The 22,643-nt window shown below is 39.1% G+C and overlaps 1 pseudogene; it reads left to right on the forward strand.

The window, feature by feature from the left end:
• Positions 1-12,081: 12,081 nt before the first annotated feature.
• Positions 12,082-22,643, forward strand: part of LOC111908284 (uncharacterized) — a 48,927-nt pseudogene continuing 38,365 nt past the window's right edge.

The following is a 22,643-nucleotide window of genomic DNA, read 5'->3' on the forward strand; positions in this document are numbered from 1 at the left end:
ACGCAACTGTAACTCAACCTCTAACTTACGCCACATGGTGGCCTCCTGCAACTCCAACAGGGTCTCGCACCTCCGCGCAGACACGAACTGTCTGATATCTCTCTTGAGCATACTCAGATATCAGGACATCTAAGCCTGCTCCGAAGCAAACTTCAGGGCAAAACATCGCCCTCTCAATAAACATCCTGGTGATCTCAGTCACCGACTCCAACTCCTGCTTCAGCCCAAGGAACTTCCGAGCCAATTTCTCCTTTTCATCCCGCGGATCATAGCGAGTATTGAACATCTCTCTGAGTTGATCCCATGAAACCGCAGCCCTCTGCGCATCGGAAAATGACCTCGTAGTCAATCTCCATCAATCCTTCGCTCCTAGCCTCAACAGGTTCAGAGCACACCTCACCCTCTGATCAGCAGGGCATAAACTCGTGGAGAAATACCCCTCTACGTCTGATAACCATCTCATAGCAACAATCAGGTCCTCAACCCTATCGAATGTGGGAGGCTTCGTATAATAGAAGTCCCGATACTGAAAACCCCGACTAGCTCCTCCCCTCGCCGCTGCTACAGCCGTTGTAGCCACCGCGGCAGCCGTCTCTGTGAGAGCCGCATATCGCTCATCAAACTACTCAACCATGGCGGTCCTAATCGACCCAAACCATTCTGGCAACTCAGCCCGCAACAATGCAGCAACCTCATCACGCAGGATCTCGCGAATACTCGCATCCCGCTCGCTCGTGCTCGTCCGATCGATAACCTCCGACGGCACCGATCCACCCGGAACTCGCTCTCCAGCTCCCGATCCTGATCCGGATCCACTATCGTCATGCCTCGAGATCTCCATAATGAAGACACCCTACCAATCTCAGACACTTCCCAAAATCCTGGGATCCAACTCTCGCAACCCTACCCTACAGACCATGGTTTCCCTGATACGCATATAGGTCCTGTGCTTCAGTAGTACGGGCCCATACTACCTTCCACACCTACCCATATTTGTATGAAGTACTACCACAATACCCTAGGGAACATGCATAACAACTATCAACCCTCACCACTAGAGGAACACTGAGAACATCCCATAAGGGACCCTAGGCTACAGGCATCACATATCAGGCAACATTATCATGAATTCCTGAAGATCCCTAGCCTAACTCTAGCATGCTGTTCTATCAAGCTCAATAAAACAAATATCACGTATGGTATCTTGGGGTTACTTACTGGCTCCGGCTGATCGTACCTCCGCGTCCTCCTTTTGCAAAATTTGAAAACCATTTTAATTTCTCTTTTTAAAATCCTCCTCGATTTGAGACTGGAGTCACACGAATGTTTCCCCAATTCACTCAAACCAAGGCTCTGATACCAACTTGTAACATCCAAAATTTCAAAACAATTAAATTTTTCAAAATCACCCATTTTATTAACGTTGTTACAAAAAGGTTTTCAATACATTATTAAACAGAGTAATTTCCCAGGTTCATATCATAAAACACCAACGCGAGGAACAGTACGATCACGCCTTTGCCTTGCCACAGACTCTTGAGAACCTGAAACATAAAACCACAACTGTAAGCCCGAAAGCTTAGTGAGATACCCCCAGAATACCAACCACATATACGCCTTTCCAGGCCCTGACCTTCCGGTCCATGTGTCTCAGGGGACTTCCGTCCCTGCTGGGTAAACCTTCCGGTCCTACCCACGCCGACCTTCCAGTCCATCACACAACATAATCGCCTTCCGGCCCATAACATATCGCCTTCCGGCCCATAACATATTGCCTTCCGGCCCATAAGCATAAAATGCATATATAACATAACAAACAATCATATAACAGTTCATAAACAACAGTCGATCACAGATCACATACCATAGCATTACTCTAACAAGATACCGGTCTAGCCGGTTACTATTATAACATTACTCTATGAATTAGTCAACGTACTAAATGCATACATACGCCCTTCCAGGCCATGACCTTCCGGTCCACATAGTAATGCCTTCCGACCTGTAACATATAATGACAACTACCCGGATTTCTATCCGGTAAAAAGGGTTGGCATTGGTGCCATAAACCCTAGCGATATAGTGAGGATAACTCACCTCGAAACTGCCGACTGAACAGATAGCTCAAGCTGCTCCGATCACTGATACGATCTCCACCTCTGGATAGTCACCAATGCACTGGACTCAAACAATAACAACAATTACCAAAATACCCTTGGAACCACTGGTCAATCCTTGGTCAAAGACAAGGTCAAAGTCAACCCCTGACTGACCCTACTCGCCGAGTCAACCCTATGACTCGCCGAGTCCCCATACTCAGAACTTCACTTAACCCGCGACCTAACTCGCCGAGTCACCCCAAGACTCGCCGAGTTCAACGACTCTGAGTCCACTCGCCCTTGACTCACCGATTCCTTAAGATTCCTTTTCTACACGTCGAGTATCCCCTTTTTGCTCGACGAGTTCCTCCTGAAAGAATTGCGGGGCCACCCCGACTCAACTCGCCGAGTCTGAAGAACAACTCGACGAGTCCCCGTCAATCTCCAAGCTACTCGCCGAGTCTGTTCATCAGACTCGTCGAGTCCATGCCATGCAGTCGATCAAACTGCTTCCTGAGATAAGTATTGTCCCGAAATACACAAGCATGGGACCTTCTGGACCTTTAAGGTCCTAATACAGGGTTATAGTCGTTTGGGGACTAGGGTAACACTTAATCTAATCACAAAGGGGTTCCATAAACCCTAATTCCATGACACATCAACATAGCAGAGCATAATTCGAATTCTTACCTGAATAATGTGCCCTCTGTGTCCCCAAATCCTCAGAACGTGACTCCCTTGCTGTTCCTTTAGCCAAGCCCTTCTCTTCCTTGCACCACAACCCTTCCAAGATCAACAATGGCCCTTAAACTTTGCTCCAGATGCACCCAATCGATTCAGGGTTCTTCTCAGAAGGCCAAAATGAACAATGACGGCCAATAAGTGCCTCTTATACGTTCCAACCTGAACGGTTAGGGTTTTCACCAAACAGCGCAGACTCGCCGAGTCCATATCTGGACTCGTCGAGTCCAGTCGCGAACCCGCGACCCGGTCTGCGATCCTACTCGGCGAGTCTAGGCTCCAACTCGCCGAGTCCCCTCTTAAAACACCCCCAAAATCATAATTATATCAACATTTGAAATTCCGGGCTGTTACAGAATAAACTCTAATCATGGTGACAGGCGACATTTTCCTATTTCCCATGACCAAGTTTGTCTTCCCATGCTCCACATCCCTACTTCCTTTTAGTCCCTGCATATCAGAACAAATGTGGTAACCACAACCTGTATCAAGGATCCAAGAACAAGAATGTGATGTGTTATTAGATAGAATAGTGTAAATACCTTCATGGGTGGGATTTATCTTCCCATCCTTGACTTCCTACAAGCATTTGGGGAAGCTTCGCTTCCAGTTCCCTTTATCATGACGACAGAAACACACTGCTTCTTTCGGATTGGTAGAGGGATTAGCAGAACTAGCTATAGTCCCACTAGAAGAGGATCCATCGTGACACTTTCCCTTGCGGCTCTTAGAAGGAGCCTTATGTTCGGTTTTGAGCATTCTAACACTCCTAAGTGTACATTCAACCCTAAATACCTTGGATCTATGTTGTCTCTATTATACATGCAAATATGAACTTTCCAATGTATTCATGCTAACTAGCATAATAACATTTATTCATATGAATATATCAAGTTAGAATTACATACCTCTTTGATGTAGAATGTCTTCATGAAGCTTGAGTGCCTAGTGCCCCACGTGTGACACTTCAAATGGTTCACCCAACACCAAATGCACATGGAAATGACTTGAGAGAAATGTACCACTATTGGAAATCGTCTAGCCCGATTTCTTGAGCCATGGGATTCTTTTATATGGTGGCTATTAGCGTTACACCATGTAACTCATAACTTTACCCATTACTTATGCTCCATGGATTTTAACATCCATGGAGTATCCATGGGTCACCCCATGGACGTTTTCCAACATAAGGAATCTTGGATCACAAGCCCACATATATAAGAATGAATGATTTACACAATCAACCCATATATTTAATTAGTCTCCTTTTGATCACTTAATTAATTCCAAATTAGTCTCCTTTTGATCACTTAATTAATTCCAAATTAATCTCCCACTTGGATAAGTATAAAACTATTATTGCGTATGAATTCAAGAACCGACTGGCAATCGTAGCTCTCAAAAGCTTTTGTCGAACTCTGACCTTGCCGATGATCTCTGACCTTTTTCAATGACTTGTCCATTAGATAAAGGATCATATATTCCTCCATTATAGATATCATATGGACTGAGACATGGATTATAATGATTCTCTCTGTCCATTTGGTATTCCCTATTTCCGATTTATGATGACTTACTAATTGAACAAATCAAATCAGTCCCGGCCCGGCCGAGCACTTCCATTTGTCATCATCAAATCATCGAGGGGCCCACAGATATCGCTTTTATCCCGAAGGTAAAAGGAATGTATAAAATTCGACTCATATGGCTTGTTCTACTACTTGTTGAATCATACACAAAGGCACGTTTTATAACATCGAGTTACCAATGCATTTTCGTGAAATCAATGTATAACCAACTCATAGTAACAACTCATATCTCTTGGTTGGGAGAAGATAAGATATTATTGCCTCATGATCACTCATTATAAAATCCATGAAGTGATTGCAATGAGCGCGGGTTGAATCCAATAATCAGAACTTATGAGCACTCATGAGTGTTGTAGCACCACCTTGTCCAACATCTTAGACCTCTACATGCCCAACCCATGACAATGTTGATTCATATCTACTTCCAACATATGAGCGAATGTGGATGGTTTGAATAACATAGTCATTCAAAACAATAACCTAGTTATTCTGGAAGTCAAAATATGCAAAGGGAAACACAATAATAATCGAATGCAATATGTTCTTAGAACTTATGAATATAAATAAAACACCTTTTATTTATCACCATATGATTACACATTATTCATTGTATACTGTTTCAGCTAGCAACTTTATTCTTGAATTAAAACAGTAGTTGTCCCATGCTCCAAGCATGTACACTATGTTTTCTAAACACTAGTCAAGCCACACACCAAGTATGCATACTATGTTTTTCTATGATCTTTACTTTGCGAAATAGAACAATTGAACATAATTCCAATGATTCTCATTTCACAGTCCCAATTCCTTACTGCAAATGAAAGAATTCCAAATTCATGCCATTTACTGAAATCTGTTAGATTCTAAACATATATGCATTGATCCTCTTGTAATGATTATGCACAAATTCACAAGGACTAGACAACAAACATTACATAGCATTCCAAAGGAGATCAACTCCTTGGAAACATCCTTCTTGCATTATGTTTCCTATTCTTACATAGATTGAATAATTTCTAACTTTGAAACATTTCCATATTCCATTTTGACTATAACTTCTAAACAAGAGTTGCCTCTTTTCAGAATATGTGAATGTGGTCCTTCCAACAATTAACACTATACTTCAAACTGTCCTTGAGCAATCAATCTTTGGTAAACCTTAGATTGTCCTCAACAATTGTTTAATCCTTTTAGTCATAACCAATCCTAGACCTTTTTCCCTTCTTAATGCCCCAGGCATTTGGAAAATTTTAGAAAGGATGAATATAGCACGTGTAATCGATCCTATATCTGAAGCATTTGGGATACGATTCATGATGTCTCACATAAAGACTAAACCGGTCTTTTGCTATAATATTTCCATTTCAATTTTCCAAGTTCTCATAATTCAGATTATGAAAAGGGATGTCGTTATCATAAATGAATTTTGGAACGCAAATAATGGATCTATATATAGAATTTCCTTATGTTGAGCCATTCCAACATGAAATTCATATATATATATATATATATATATATATATATATATATATATATATATAGGTATATATATATATATATGTATATATATATATATATATATATCCTTGACTAAATACGATTAAAACCTCAACCTAAGCTTTTAGATTTGAGATGAAGTATAATTTCCTGTCCCTTAATTATAGCAAAAAGACTTTTTCCCAATTGAAACCTTTTTTTTTCTATAATTAACATTGATAACTTGCAACCTTTATCATAATTATCATGCTCCCACTGACATGAGGATTATTAGCATAACACTTATGCTGCCACTAGCTTTGACATGCACTCAGAAATCTGTTGGACTTCTAGAAATCAATACTTTATTGACTTTCTTAACAAAGTCCAGATTTCTGATACTAGATTGCTTTGATAAAACTTTATCAATATCATACACCTTTTCTTAGATAGCTCACAGGAGTGTCTAAACAATTTTAAGAACTATGAAAAGGGATGCCGTTATCATTCTCTCAATTGTTTAGACCTTTGCCACTTCTCACAAGTCCATGTTAGTGTGCCGGTTACCCACACATGCTCCACTAACGACTTTGAGAATGTAAATATCACAATTGCTATCTAGCTAAAATCTACTTAGTGAAATTTTTTCCTCACCATCATTTTCATGCACCAGAGAGAAACCTTATGACACTTAGATTTTATGGTGTATGTGTTCTTATCCATGTGAATTTGTCAAACCATAATCACAAGACTAGGTTAGTGACAAATCCTAACTTATATGGATTGAACTCATGCAATCTTAATTTCTTGCCATTTGGCAGATCAAGGGCCTGCCATTGCTTCCAAGTTGTTGTGCAACCAATTGAGAACTCTAAGAACTCATATGCAAAGCCAATTTTAACTGGAATGGGCACAGAATATGTCAACACGATAGGTTACATACCTCAGGTCTTGTGCTAGTGAAGAACTTTAGGTTTTATTGTTGATTAGTTCTTGAGACATTCAAGACCTTTAAGACTCCCACTGTCCTCTTGACATATAAGACTTTCTTGTTAGATATTCAAGAGATAGTGTGGGTTCTAATCAAGACAAACACTTCACACAATCGGCCTTAGGTTGTCTTTGTTTTATCCAAAACATCACAACTAACCAATTTCCAATGTACAAGAGTAGAAGACTTTTACTCTTACATTTGACATGTGTTTTAAACCTTCTTTAAGACATGTCACTCAACTTACAGTCTTGGGGTATGACTCTAAGACTTGTTTTGGAATGAAATATGACTCATCTTCTTGATTTGACCACTTCAACAATTCAAAGCTCCTCTTCATAGTTATCAGAATGCACTTAGAGGATTAATTGTGATAAGGTCTCTTAATCATTAAGATGGTCTTAAAACATGATACTAAAGTACTTTCCCATCTTTTCAAATTTGAAAAGCTTTTATCTTTCTTCATAAGTTGATTCTTCTTATTCGCTCTGCCATACATTGGAACCTTTTTCCAATGTCTCAGAATTACACTTAAGCTTGTAAGTATAACCATATTTACTGAGCTTAAGTAAATCATGACAAATAGTCTTATCGGTCTTTTGTGGTGGATTAACCAGTGCACAAGAGTGTGTACTCGATCCTTTAGTCCTTTACTTGACTCACAGATCAATGTGAACAAGTAGTTAGTCTTAATTTTTCCAATGCTTGAAAGTTCTCATTCATCTTGCTATACAACTTGCAAGATTCCAGGTTTCTATCCAAATGAAACTTGGGTGAAGAGAATCTTTCCTTATTTGGTAAATTTAGACACTAACACAAATGAAAGAATCAAATTCATATTTCCACTCTTGCCCTTAATGGAATCTTATAACCAATAAAAATTTCCACAAATGCCATTGTAACGATATTTTAAAATAAATAAAATCAAAATTTTTCCTTTTATTTTAAAACTTTGCGGAAAAACTATCCTTACAGTGCAAAAGCACATGAAAAATTTGTTATTATCTATTCCTAAGCAATATATCATAACTCCTAAGAAGTAGCTCAAGAATCTGATCTTCAAACTATGCTATAGAAATCCTTCTGCGCGATCAGATTCAACATATTCTTTCTTTAAGTTTCTTCACTTTTTCTTAGATTCTTAAAACATCAACATGTGACCCAGTCACATCATGTATCAAAAATCTTAGAATAGAAACTTAGCAGACTTAGATAGTGGACTTACATGAAGTAGAGTCAAACTTACTGACTTTAACATCTTCAGGTAAATTTAGCAGCTTCGCAACCAATGCCCATTTCTTTGGCAATAGATACCTATGGACCCTTGATAATGGGACTATCTCAGAATTAGCCACTCTCTTTACCATTTGTTCAACCGAGTTGACTATGGCCGATCCCTTTCCAATGGGAAGAGAGAGCTTTATTGGATATCCAATGCCATTATTGTCAATGTCCATAAAGTTTTAGGAACTTGACCTTAACAAATAGATAAGATCATTAAGGGTTTTGTCATAGTCTGTTTCATAGGGGTCCCAAAGGAACTCACTATGTGACTTAGAAAGTGATTGAACCACCAAGTTTCTCAAGACTTTGACACCAAACTTTCCCGGCATGTCAATATGTGACTACATCTACAAGATGTGATCACACATAGACCTTAGTTTGCCAATAGGGCTTGAGTGACCTTAAACTTTTCAAGTACTTGTGTGTTAGGGAGAATAATTGGAGGAGGTCAAAGAAGTATTATTTCCATGGGACATCATCGTCATTTAGGAAAACTTGTTTCAAGAGATTTGGGAAGATCATAGATGTCTAAACCAGACATCTTTTGGGAGATATTCAAGATAGTTGATTTAAAGTCCTTAATATAACACCCAATATGAAATATTAAGGCTAGGACCCAACACAATACTTTTATAACTTGGAAGAGGGATGTCGTAATCCAAGCTATAAAATATTTGAAGGTAGGTGAATGACGATTCACCAATTTCCACCAAGATAAACGAAATGTATTTTTAGGTTTTAATTGGTTTTTGAAACTTCTAGAATCTTTTGAGATTCATTGTAATTTTCAATGGCATGTTTCAATCTCGAGTGTGCCCTTCAGGTTTTGTGACTGGGATGCCGAGGATCACAAAACAAGGTGTGAATTAACCATTTAAATATACTTGGTACCCTTAATATTCACCCCTTAATCGATCTATCGGTTAACCACACACGCTCCACCGATACTATGATAAATATTAAGTTACCCTTTGCCTACCTTGTTAAGTCCAGGTTAGTGTGCCGGTTAACCACACACACTCCACTAACGGCTTAAACAAAGTGCAAAGTGTAATTTCATGGATTAGCACCTTCTTCACATTTTCCTAAGTAACTAAGATTGGGTATTTATAAAAGGTTTAGTTACTTAGTATTTATCATTAATACTTTTAATGAAACCCTCCATCGGTCAAGGAAGCGGTAGGTGAGAGTGGACACCCATTAAACTGCCATTTTATAAGGCAGTAAGCTTATACCCACTTATAGACCGGCTTGGTGAATGAGGCCTACTAACGATAAGACTGAGTTACTCTTATACATACATACATACATATATATATATATATATATATATATATATATATATATATATATATATATATTATTAACTTATAATATTATAAACTATAAGGGTTGAATTTTAACTTTTAAAATTCTAAGGGCTAACTTTGAATTAAAGTATTCATAAGTAAAAACTTCGCAAATACCAAAACTTGAGGGCATGTTTTGAAACTATTCAAAACTAATTAATTCCATAATTTATGTGTTTAAAGTATTTTTAATTAAAAGACTCTACAAGTTCCATAACTTGAGGACAAGTTATGGAAGACTTTAAACTAATAAAAGAATGTAACTCTTCTTTATTTTGTAACTTATGGAAATAATTAAAGTTACACATTTTATTACTTAATGAAGTGACTCATGAACCTCCATAACATGAGGACAAGACTCTTCATTTTTGTAATCATTGCCAACTTTTATGAGTTTTATGAAACTTAAATGTGACTTTTCATATAACTTGAGGATAAGTTACAAAAAAAAACATTTTAGAATCAACTCTTAGATTAAAATGGATTGAAAACACATAGTCAATTAACTTTTCTATTGATCTAAGCAACTCATAAGAACAAGATAATTCAAATCAAAGTTTTTCATGTAATTAGTCTAAACCTTAAACTAATACAAAACATGAATCTATTGACAATTATCGTTGAAATTGGATTAGCATGAACATTACCACATCAAAAACTAGTTTATAAGTCCAAAAACATCTTAGGGTAATGTTCCTAGTCCAATTCCAGCCAAAAAAGTTGAAAATATGTTGTCTGGGGGTTCAACTCGTCGAGTGCATGAACCAACTCGGCGATTTGGATCGTTTTGACCACTTCTAAAGCGTGGACTCGTCGAGTCCCTTGTTGGACTCGCCGAGTCCGTTGTCCAGACAGCACAAAACTTCGATTTTTAAGCAGTTTTTGCATGTATAACAAGAAAACAAGCCTAGGCTCTGATACCACTGTTGGGTTTTAAGCATTCTAACACTTCTAAGTGTACATGCAACCCTAAATACCTTGGATCTATGTTTTCTCTATTATACATGCAAATATGAACTTTCCAAGGTATTCATCCTAACTAGCATAATAACATTGATTCATACGGATATATCAAGTTAGAATTACATAACTCTTGATGTAGAAAGTCTTCATGAAGCTTGAGTGCGTAGTGCCTCTAGTGTGACACCTCATATGGTTCACACAGCACCAAATACACATGGAATGACTTGAGAGAAATTGGAACACTTCATAAAATTCGCTAGCCCTTTCTATTACTCATAGTGGCCGATTTCTTGAGCCATGGGATTCATTTATATTGTGGCTATTAGGGTTACACCATGTAACTCATAAATTTACCCATTCCTTATGCTCCATGGATTTTAACCTCCATGGATACATGGGTCGCCCCATGGACTTAGTCCAACATAAGGAATCTTGGATCACAAGCCCACATATATAAGAATGCATCATTTACACAATTAAACCATATATTTAATTAGTCTCCTTTTGATCACTTAATTAATTCCAAATTAATTCTTGATCAATATTAATTAAATAACCTTGTTAATATATTAGAACTTATAATATATTAACCAACCTTAAGTGTTATTTCTCTCATTATAGTCTTATCCAAATGCATGATGCAATGCAACCCAAATGGACCATGTCGAGTCGGGTCACGTCTTACCAATTATAGTTATGGACTTAGACATTAATCCAACACCTTCCTATTCTTCCTTTCCCATGTCCAATTGCCTTGACTAGAGCAACAACAGAAGGAGTAGGAGTAGATACAACAAATTTTCCTTTAAGACTACTTTCACCAGATCTCAAAAGGCCTTGGAGCTTGCTAAGAGTTACCCCCTCCTTGTTCATATGATAAGTCATACGAAACTAATCATAACAAGGAGGCAATGAGTGTAGGATAATACCAATGGACAACTCTTCATCGAAGTTCACATTCAACTTCAGCATGCGGTCCACAAACCTTTGCATTTTCTGCAAGTGGGCCGTGATGGACTCTCCATCCTTCATATTTGTTGTAATCATGGAGGCAATGATTTCATACCTTTCATGACGAGCACTTTGATGGTATCTTTCCATCAAATCTTGGTGCATCTCGAAAGGGTAGTAGTCCTCATAGGACTTTTGAAGTTCAACTGTCATAGTGGAAAGCATAATACAATATAACTTTCACTACTAGAAAAATAGCCTTTAATGACACGCAAACAATGACACGCAGTGATTGACGATACGCATTTTTGGGCGCCCTAAAAATAATGTCCGTTTTATTAAAAAATGAAGCATAGACGACACGTTTTTTTCCGCGCCCTAAAATTAGTGTCCAATAAAAAAAAAAAAACACGGAGGGCACCTATGTTAAAATGAGTGTCGTGTAGAGATGTCGTTTTATATTTTATTTAATGAAAGGCGCGTTTTCTTCTTCGCAGCTTGGGGGGAAACGAAAATCCCAAATTTTTGAAAGGCCGCCATTTTATCCTCTGCCTTATTTCCATAGTTCTTCTCTCTCACTTATCAATACCTAAAAAAACCCTAATACCATCACCACTCCTCATTTCTTTCAATCTACGATGCCGATCATGAAGTTCACAAAGCTTTCAAAGGATCCAGAATCGAGATCATTATCGGGCTAGGAACTCTTGAGAGATTCAAGGACAATCTAGGATCGAAGGCGGCTGTAACAAATGTTGTTCATGACATCGGTCACAGAAAAGGGAAATTCACCATTTTCATAAATTCATCATCCGCGAACCCTTAATAGGTGGCGTCTACGGTGGAAATAAAGGGTGAAATTGAACTCTCCCGGAGAGAGAGATAGAGAGAGAGAGAGAGAGAGAGACTTGGGCACAGACTTGCAAAACCAATATCATAATCTTGTTCTTCCATCACTAGCTTCAACAATGGATGATTTCCATAATCCACGAGTTCAGGTTAGTAAAGATACTACTAATGAGTAATGATATGTTTTTTTATCTTTCGATATGTATTTGTGGATTTCATTGTTGTATCATGTATGCGTGTTTTTCAGGCACTGTTCATACTTTGGAATGTCAAAATTAGACCACCAACTACGAACCTCCAATCCCATACTCCATGAAAGATACGAACGAAGAATATTTACCAAACCTGCGAATCGATTAAATTCCCAGAAAACGAAAGTAATTTCCTCTAATTCCGAGACCGTGAACAGCGAATCTAATGACAATTCAGCGAGCCAAGAACACGGACATATATTTTTTTATCTTTCGATATGTATTTGTGGATTTCATTGTTGTATCATGTATGCATGTTTTTCAGGCACTGTTGATACTTTGGAATGTCGAAATTAGACCACCAACTACGAACCTCCGATCCCATACTCCATGAAAGATACGAACAAAGAATATTTACCAAACCTGCGAATCGATTAAATTCCCAGAAAATGAAAGTAATTTCCTCTAATTCTGAGACCGTGAACAACGAATCTAATGACAACTCAGCGAGCCAAGAACACGAACATCTGAATTTTGATTCAGATTTGTGTGACTGATTTCAGATTTCAATTGCAAAACTCCGAACGAAAGTGTCGACTTGCGATCCAATCAGTGACACATTCAATTACGAGCGAACCTTTGTTTGAAGTTAAATCGATTTCTAAATCGAGTTCAGCAGTGCTCAACTTTAGTGAAAATTGTACATCAAAACTTCTACAACCTTACTTGGATGGGATTGTGGGGAAATTAATTGTACTTTTACAGGTATAAATAATTTTGTAGTAACCTTAAAAGATATGAATATATGAATACTGAATCATTTTTGTATTTCCAGAATCCAAAGCAGATGGTGTAAGAGGGAGCTTTGACTGCTTTGGCATCTGTTGCTGATTCATCTCAGGTATTATTCATCTTCATATTCTCTCACCAACTTGTTTATTTTCTTTAAATTGGTTCTCACATAGTTTATGATTTTACAGGAGCATTTTCAAAAGTATTAGGATACAGTTCTGCCTTACTTGAAAGCTATACTCATGAATGCAACTGATAAAGCACATTGTATGCTTCTTTTCTTTTTCTGTTATTAAACTTACTCTTTTAAAACAAATTGAGTTAAAGATTATAAATTTATAATTATATATTTTTGTTGTAGGCATGGGTAAGACTCTGCAAGTGCCTAGGGCAAGATTTTCTCCCTTACATGAATGTTGTGATGCCACCATTGCTTCATTCTGTTCAACTTAAACCAAATGTTACAATTTCTTCTGTTGATGATTCAGATGATGATATTGACAAGTCTGATGATGAAAAGTGTGATTTTTAATAAATTAAATGCTTGAATGAGAGTTAATGACCATTTTACCCTTTGATATTGCAGCATTGAGAGTATTACACTTGGAGATAAAAGAATAGGGATCAAAACTAGCGTCCTTGAGGAGAAAGCTACACTTGGAGAGAAGAGAGTTAATGAGCATTTTACCCCTTTGGTGTTGCTATGATGATGAATTAAAAGAAGGGTTTTTCCCATGGATTGATCAGGTGAAATGTAATTCCTCTTTTACCCTTTCTTGTCTTTTAACATTTGAAAAAAACTGGCTTAACTTTTTAATAAAAGACAGGTTGCACCAACATTAGTACCACTTCTTAAATTCTATTTCCATGAAGAAGTTAAGAAGGATGCAGTTTCAGGTGAAATAAAATACCTCTTTTGCCCTTGATAACTTTAACTATTATTTTTTTATTTTCTTTCTGAGTGTTGACTTTTTCTTTGACTTTTTAGCTATGCCTGAGGTTATTCGTTAAGCAAAACTAGCTGTTGAAAAGGAGCAATCTCAGGGTCGCAATGAGTCATATGTAAACCGTTGTCAGACTATATCATACCAGCTTTAGTAAAGGCTCTTCACAAGGTTATTTTCGTCATTCCCCCTATTTGTTGACTTATGTTTGCTCATATGAATCTTTATTTACTGGATTTTGTCTTTTAGGAACTTGAGACTGAAATTTGCTCAAGTATGATTGACTCAATCAAGGAATGTGCAAAAATTTTGTGGGCCCCTTTTAGATGAAAATCAAGCTAGAAGCATTGTTGAAAAGATCAAATAGGTGATCACTGCCAGCTCAGCAAGAAGAAATGAAAGGGGTGAAAGAGTCAAAACAGAGCACTTTGATGCAGAAGAAGGGGAAATGTTGAAAGAAGAAAACAAACAAGAGGAAGAACTCTTTGATCAAGTATATGCTCTTATATTATATAATCTATTTTTTTATAAATCTGTTTATCTTAATAAATTATTCATAATATTTTCTTTTTTGTTAAATCTAGGTTGGTGATTGTTTGGGTACTCTACTCAAGACTTTCAAGACCCCATTTCTGCTTCTTTTTTATGAACTCTTGCCTTACTTGATGTCATTCTGGGTGATTATTTGTGACAACCCGATATTTCAATTCCTTGTAATGACCTAAAAGGGTCAAGTATTGTAACCACTTTTAAGTAATAAAATTTACTTTCATAATAAAATGAACAAATAGTTCTATTTAAATTCCTTCTATGTTTAAATGTCTTTAAACCATGATCGTACGTAAAAAGAACGCCCAAATCCAACTTCATATATTGAAGTTATGATTTTCCAAGTTCAGCTTAGCAACAGACAGCTAAAAACTCGAATCGGAGATCGAGCGACTTTTGGCCGGAATGATCTAAACGACAATCGAAGGTCTCGACAATGGTATTTCAGCGGTAACAAGTCTGGCAAAAACCGACATCAGATAAAGAAGTTATGAATTTTCAAAGAAATTCCGTAAACACGATGAGTTATAATATAAATAATAAAAAAATAATTTCAGAATTTGCCGATGCAGTCTAAACGAAAGTTGTAGAGCGTAGTCTCACCTACGCGTGGATATAAAGACCATCGAAAACGGAGTTCGTATGAAGAAGATATGAATTTTTGAAGTTTATTAAATAAATTATATACTTATTTAATTCAAAATTCAGAACTTATCCGAAGAGGAGTCAGCGTCCTCATCCGAGGTACGCGCTGCGTACCAGAGAGACTTGGCCTCTGATCGTCCATGTCGCCCTATCCGAGGCTTCCGACCCGCCCGTCCGACCGACCCGTCCGACCCGCTGTCCCATCCGACCCGCCTCCCCAACGATCCGTCCCATCCGCAGCCGAGGCAGTCGAGGCTTCGGTCATGCATGACGTAGGCGTACGCGCTGCGTACGAGCGTACGCCCCGCGTACCGAGGCGGTTCAGCCTTCCTATAAATAGAATGCGAGGGCTTCCGAGAAAAATGCTCATTTCTCTCCTTGCTCTCACAATCTTGCCTCGTTTTCCGTGCCTATTCAAACCCGAAGCTCTGGTCTTTTTGCTCAAGTCCCGAGGGTCGATTTTACTCCCGAGATTCCTGAGAATCCCGAGAAAAATCCGTTTCCCGAGACGAAACTCTGCCCGGTTTTCTACCTCGCTATCTTCAAACTTTCAAGTGAGTTCATACCCCTTAATTTACCTTTTAAATATTCTATAAATTCTTTTATATGCTTTCAAGGGGGGGATTACAAGTAAAATACACGAGTATTATTGTGTGTTACATAAAGAACTCTTTTATATGCTGTTATATATCCAAATCACATGCGATTTACAAACTTTTAAGGAACTTTCATATATATAAGATATGTTAAAATACCATTCTATATTTGAAATATAAATTTGTTGTAATGCATGTATAAACAAAACTTTTCTTAGATTATTCTTGTCTATCTTAGACTCTACACCAAAAATCTATGCTTTCATAAACAAATGATTCCTTTTCTAGGTATTTCTAAACAAACGAGACACACTTTTAGAAAACTATAACAGGTATAGTTTTACGAACAAATTTCTAACTCTTATGTACTAGAAACATGAATTTCAAGAAGTTTACTTTTGTATACAAGAACAAATGTAACATTTTAACAAGTAGATCTGTTTTATACCACAGTTTTGTGAGACACTAACTTCATGTACGTTCGAGTACACATTTCAAGTCCTGTATTATATACCAGAATCCCATGGAGGGGAGCATGGTGTTTGTGTATAGATCTATACGGGCTTGACAACCCGCGCCCTGACTGTTAGCTGCAGTCCACCGTTTGGGGTGACAAACGTCATAACATTCCAACGCCTGAAGAACGTTGTGTATAGGCATTCCGAGTCAATAGTATGGTTATAAAACTCACACGGGGTATTAAAAATGCATTGATTTACAAGGTTTTCAAAACACATTGGTTATTTTACACTTACATACATTTTGGAAACAAACATTGGTCTTGAGAGAAGGCTACTTTTATACTAGTAGAAAATATAGGATTTTCTAAACACAAACAAACAAAGACAAAACATTTCATTTCATACAAACATTGTCACTTAAATACTTATGAAACTCACCAGCTTAAATGCTGATCTACTCTTTCAAAATTACTTGTATGTCCCAGGAAATCAGTAATTTCAGGTATTCATTACGCTTTTGATGAAGGGATGCTGCGGCGCCAATTTAATCTCGTATTTTTTACATCATATTGTAATTGGTTTTGAACATGTAACTTTTGACAAATGTAAACTTTCAATTATATATATGATGGTTGTATTGCTTTCTTTACTATGTATTCAATTGTTACGTTACCACATGAAGTCATCCGCCCCGAACGTTTCCGCCGTTCAGGTTTGGGGGTGTGACAGATTGGTATCAGAGCAATGTTTATAGTGAACTAAGTATATCGAACCACATAAGATATACAAACTATAAATGCTTAAGGGACTAATACTCTCTGACAAAACAAATTTTCTTTTTACGCTTAAGCAGCATTGCGTTCAACTTAAATTGATAGTTCATTTAAGTACAATTACATGCATACAACAAATTATTTTCATGATATCTAACTATACAACAAGTATTTAGACAAGTTGACATTACGATTAAGACTCGATATATGTAATCTGATTTGGGACAAATATAGCGTGATCAACTATATTTGCCCGAGATTGGACCAACGTATATCGAGGAATGATCGTAGTAAGCAACAAGTCAAACCTTACCAAACCATTACAAGAATCAAACACAAGAATTAAAATACTATAGGAGTATTTGCTATCTAAACTAGTTTAACATACATGTTTTGCATGTTCCAACTTTATTCAATTCTTATAACCCTATTTCTCGTACAGTCAAATGGTTGGATTTCACCACCCTGGCGACCCCTACTTTCCCAACCAAGGCAACGGAGGATGGATCGAAGATGATCCCGAAGAGGACGAGGAACCCATAGAAGTGGGTGATGACTCCGGTACCGACTCAGAGCCGGAAGTTATCGATCCACCACCCATTCAACCTCCCGTCTTCGTAAGGAACTTTCAAGGACCGACTCCCGTCTGGGGAAGTCACCTCCACCATTGGAGCCAACAGCAAAACCTACGCCCTCCCTACGGCATGTGCCGAGACTTCTATGATGTCCGCGGTGGAGGTTCGGCTGATCGAGCACTCCTAGTAATGGTTGGTAAGTTAGCCAATCAGTCCTATCAGTCTGGAGTTCAAACTATCTGACTCCGGGATGTCAATGTGGAAGTGCAGGTTCACACTTCTGACATCCGTAAGCTGGACAAGATACAAGACAATGCTCAACTCCAAACCGAAGCATTCCAAGCGCAAATGATTGCAGCCCTCGCTGAACTGAGGGAACAACAAGCCGCTTTTGATAGGCGTCTAATGGAGTGGAAGCAATCAGATGCAGAGTCAAGCTCCAAGCGCAACCTACGACGCAAGTAGTGCTTGTCAAAGACTCAAATTTTGTTATAGCTTAGGACCTCGGCTAAAAGTCTTTAAATTTCTCGAACTTTGTAATCGGAGACCCTTATAGGGGTCAAATTTTCATGATCATTGTAACAACTTCTATATTAATATAAGTGACACTATTACTACTACGTTAAGTATTTCGTTCAAACTTTAAAAGGTCTTTAAGAAACCAAATACTTGTTTCATACTTTCAGTCTTACAAATAACTTTCATTCTTCTATTTTAAGACTCATACTATCATTTGTTGTTGAACTATAGCGATTTAGTTCATTAGACACATACATTTTCTATTCTATGGAATTCTTATCCTGGTCTTTTCAACCTATAGTTGAAGGATGCCTCCGCGTAGGAACCCAAGGCGAAAGAACGGTGGGGAAACACCTGTACCACCACCACCTCCACCACCTCAATTTGATGTTGTTATGTTTCAAGCAGCAGTCACCGCAGCGGTGGCAGCTGCCATGTCACAGATCAATAACTCGAGTACTAATGGCTCGGGATCTGACACACACCCATCCAACCATGGCGAGAGTCATGGACCACCTCGAGAATGTACCTATAAGGACTTCACTAATGCCAAGCCCCGGATATTTTATGGAACTGGTGGTGTGATGGCCCTGAGGCAGTGGATTGAAAGGACAGAGGCAGTCTTTGAAATCTGCTCTTGTCCCGAGCACAGCAAAGTCAAATTTGCAACTTTCACCCTTATTGATAAAGCTTTGACTTGGTGGAATGGCCACGTTAAAGTACTTACCCTAATCGTGGCAAACTCCATAAGCTGGGAGAGCCTGAAAGCCATGATGATGAGAGAATACTGCCCACGGGGAGAGATTCAAAAGATTGAACACGAGCTATGGACTCTCGGAATGGTTGGTATCGACATCGCTACTTATACCAACAGATTCTGCGAGCTAGCAATTCTTTGTCCATATATGATTGCTCCCGAGAGAAAGAAAATAGAAAGGTACATCTGGGGACTGACGCCCCAACTTCGATCAAGCGTCTTAGCTTCCAAACCTGACACCTTTGAAAGTGCTAAGGAACTGGCACAATCTCTGATTGACTACGGAGGTCATCAGAACTCAACCACTTCTGTACCAGAACCACAGAAAGGAAACAACAACAACAACAACAACAACAGGAAGAGAGTGTGGAATAAAGGGAAGGGTGGGTCTTCCCAGGAATCCGCAAAGAAACAACTGGTTTCAGTGAATGCTGCCACTGTACCTACAACAGCTCCTACAAATACCTACCCAACAAAGCCTTATGTAGGTAACCTCCTAAAGTGCACCAAATGCAATTACCACCACCATGGACCTTGTCGGGAAATGCAATGCGCCAACTGCAACAGAAAGGGACACACAGCCCGTTTCTGCAAGGACCCCGCAAGGCCGATCACTCAAGTTCCTAGTGCGGGTGTAGGGCAGACTTGTTACGGTTGTGGCGAGGTGGGCCACTACAAGAGGAACTGTCCTAAGGCAGCAGGCACCGGCGGTGTGGGACGAGTTTTGGCAATAGGCCACGACGAAGCTGTAGCTGACCCAACAATAGTTGCTGGTACGTTCCTTTTCGATAATTCATATGCATGCATATTATTCGATAGTGGAGCAGAGAGAAGCTTCGTGAGTCAAAATTTTATTCATTTACTTAAACCCAAACCTAGCAAGTTAGAAAAATCATTCACTGTAGAGATGGCAAATGGAAAAACCGAAAACACTAACTGCATATACATGGGCTGTACGTTAACTTTAAACGGCCATTCTTTCCCAATCAATCTCATGCCGGTCCAAATTAAAAGTTTCGACGTCATAGTCGGCATGGATTGGTTGAGTCTTCTTCGCGCCGACATCATGTGCTTTGAAAAAGCAGTTCGTCTTAACCTCCCTAACAACGAAACATTAGTTATCTACGGCGACAAATCTAGTACAAACCTTCGCATCATTTCGTGCATCCAACCTCGAAAGTGCTTGCGGAAGGATTGTCGAGCATTCCTAGTGCACATCGTTGATACAAGTCAAGAACTGAAGGACATCAAAGGCATCTCGGTAGTACGCAACTTTCCCGATATCTTTCCAGAAGAACTACCAGGATTACCACCGCAACGCCAAGTCGAGTTCAGAATCGACTTAGTTCCAGGAGCTACCCCAGGAGCGAAGTCGCCTTATCGTCTCGCACCAGCAGAGATGCAGGAACTTTCCAGTCAACTTAATGAACTCCTTCAAAAAGGATTCATAAGACCCAGTTTCTCACCTTGGGGAGCACCGGTCTTGTTTGTAAAGAAGAAAGACGGATCGTTTTGTATGTGCATCGACTACAGAGAGCTGAATAAACTCACTGTCAAGAACCGCTATCCTCTACCCCGTATTGACGACCTATTCGATCAACTTCAAGGAGCGAACTACTTCTCCAAAATAGATCTACGATCCGGATATCACCAATTACGAGTTCTAGAGGGGGACATTCCAAAGACAACTTTCCGAACTCGTTATGGACACTACGAATTTGTAGTGATGCCGTTCGGATTAACCAGTGCACCAACGATATTTATGGACCTAATGAATAGGGTATGCCGCCCTTACTTGGATTAGTTCGTCATTGTCTTTATCGATGACATACTTATCTACTCTCGAAGTAAGGAAGAGCATAGTCAGCACCTACGAAAAGTCCTAGAAACACTGCGAACGGAGAAACTCTATGCGAAGTTCTCTAAATTTGAATTTTGGATTCGAAGAGTCGAATTTTTAGGCCACGTTGTTAGCGAGAAAGGTATACACGTGGACCCCTCCAAAATTAAGGCCATTAAGAACTAGTCGGCACCAAAGACACCTACAGAAATTCGTCAATTTGTAGGTCTCGCTGGCTACTATCGCAGATTCATAAAGACCTTCTCTAGCATTGCGAAACCTCTTACTACATTAACCCAGAAAGGCGTGGCCTTTGACTGGGAAGCGAAACAAGAGAAGGCATTCCAGTCGCTAAAACAGGCCTTATGCACCGCACCGATACTATCCCTCCCCGAAGGGATAGAAGACTTCGTAGTGTATTGTGATGCGTCAAATCAAGGACTTGGTTGTGTTCTTATGCAGAGAGGGAGGGTTATTGCTTACGCCTCCCGACAGCTTAAGACACACTAAGTGAACTATACGACACACGATCTCGAGTTAGGAGCAGTGATATTTGCTCTGAAGATCTGGAGACACTACTTATACGGAACAAAGAGTACTATTTTCACCGATCACAAGAGCCTTCAACACATTTTCGATCAAAAGGAACTCAACATGCGACAACGACGATGGGTTGAGTTACTAAATGACTACGAATTCGAAATTCGTTATCATCCTGGCAAGGCCAACGTAGTAGCTGACGCCCTTAGTCGAAAGGAATACACTGGTCGGAGGGTCAAATCTCTGACCATGACTATTCATTCCCACTTATCCACAAAAATTAAGGAGGCACAAATGGAAGCTTTGGAACCTGAAAATGTGGCGGGTGAATCCCTGCGAGGAATGGAAAAGAATCTAGAAGTCAAGGGTGGCGGAGCCTACTATCTCATGGACCGAATCTGGACCCCGAAACATGGTGGTTTCAAAAACGTAGTCATGACCGAAGCTCACAACTCAAGGTATTTCGTTCACCCGGGTTCAGATAAAATGTATCTAGATCTTAAGAAAATGTACTGGTGGCCTAGCATGAAAGCAGAAATTGGTACCTTCGTGAGTAAATGTCTTACTTGCGTTAAGGTTAAGGTCGAGTATCGGAAACCGTCAGGATTACTACAACAACTAGAGATACCAGAATGGAAATGGGAGCGGATTACTATGGACTTCATAACCAAGTTACCCAAGACGACAAGTGGACTCGATACCATATGGGTCATTGTCGACAGATTGACCAAATCCGCGCATTTCCTACCCATCAAGAAGACTGACAAAATGGAGAAGCTTACAAGAACTTACTTAAGGGAAGTAGTGCGACTGCAAGGTGTTCCGATATCCATTATCTCCGATCGAGATAGTAGATTCACTTCAAGATTTTGGCAGTCACTACAAAGTTCCCTGGGAACTAGGCTAGACATGAGTACAGCCTACCACCCACAAACAGACGGACAAAGTGAGAGAACAATACAAACTTTAGAAGATATGCTGAGAGCCTGTGTGATTGACTTTAGAAAGGCATGGGATATCCATTTATCCCTTGTCGAATTTTCATACAACAATAGTTATCATACAAGCATAAAGGCTGCTCCGTTTGAAGCCCTCTATGGTCGAAAGTGCAGATCCCCTCTATGCTGGACTGAAGTTGGCGATACCCAGTTAGCTAGAGGAAGAATTCC

Source organism: Lactuca sativa, chromosome 4 (assembly GCF_002870075.4).
Source record: "Lactuca sativa cultivar Salinas chromosome 4, Lsat_Salinas_v11, whole genome shotgun sequence".
Classification (NCBI taxonomy): Eukaryota; Viridiplantae; Streptophyta; class Magnoliopsida; order Asterales; family Asteraceae; genus Lactuca; species Lactuca sativa.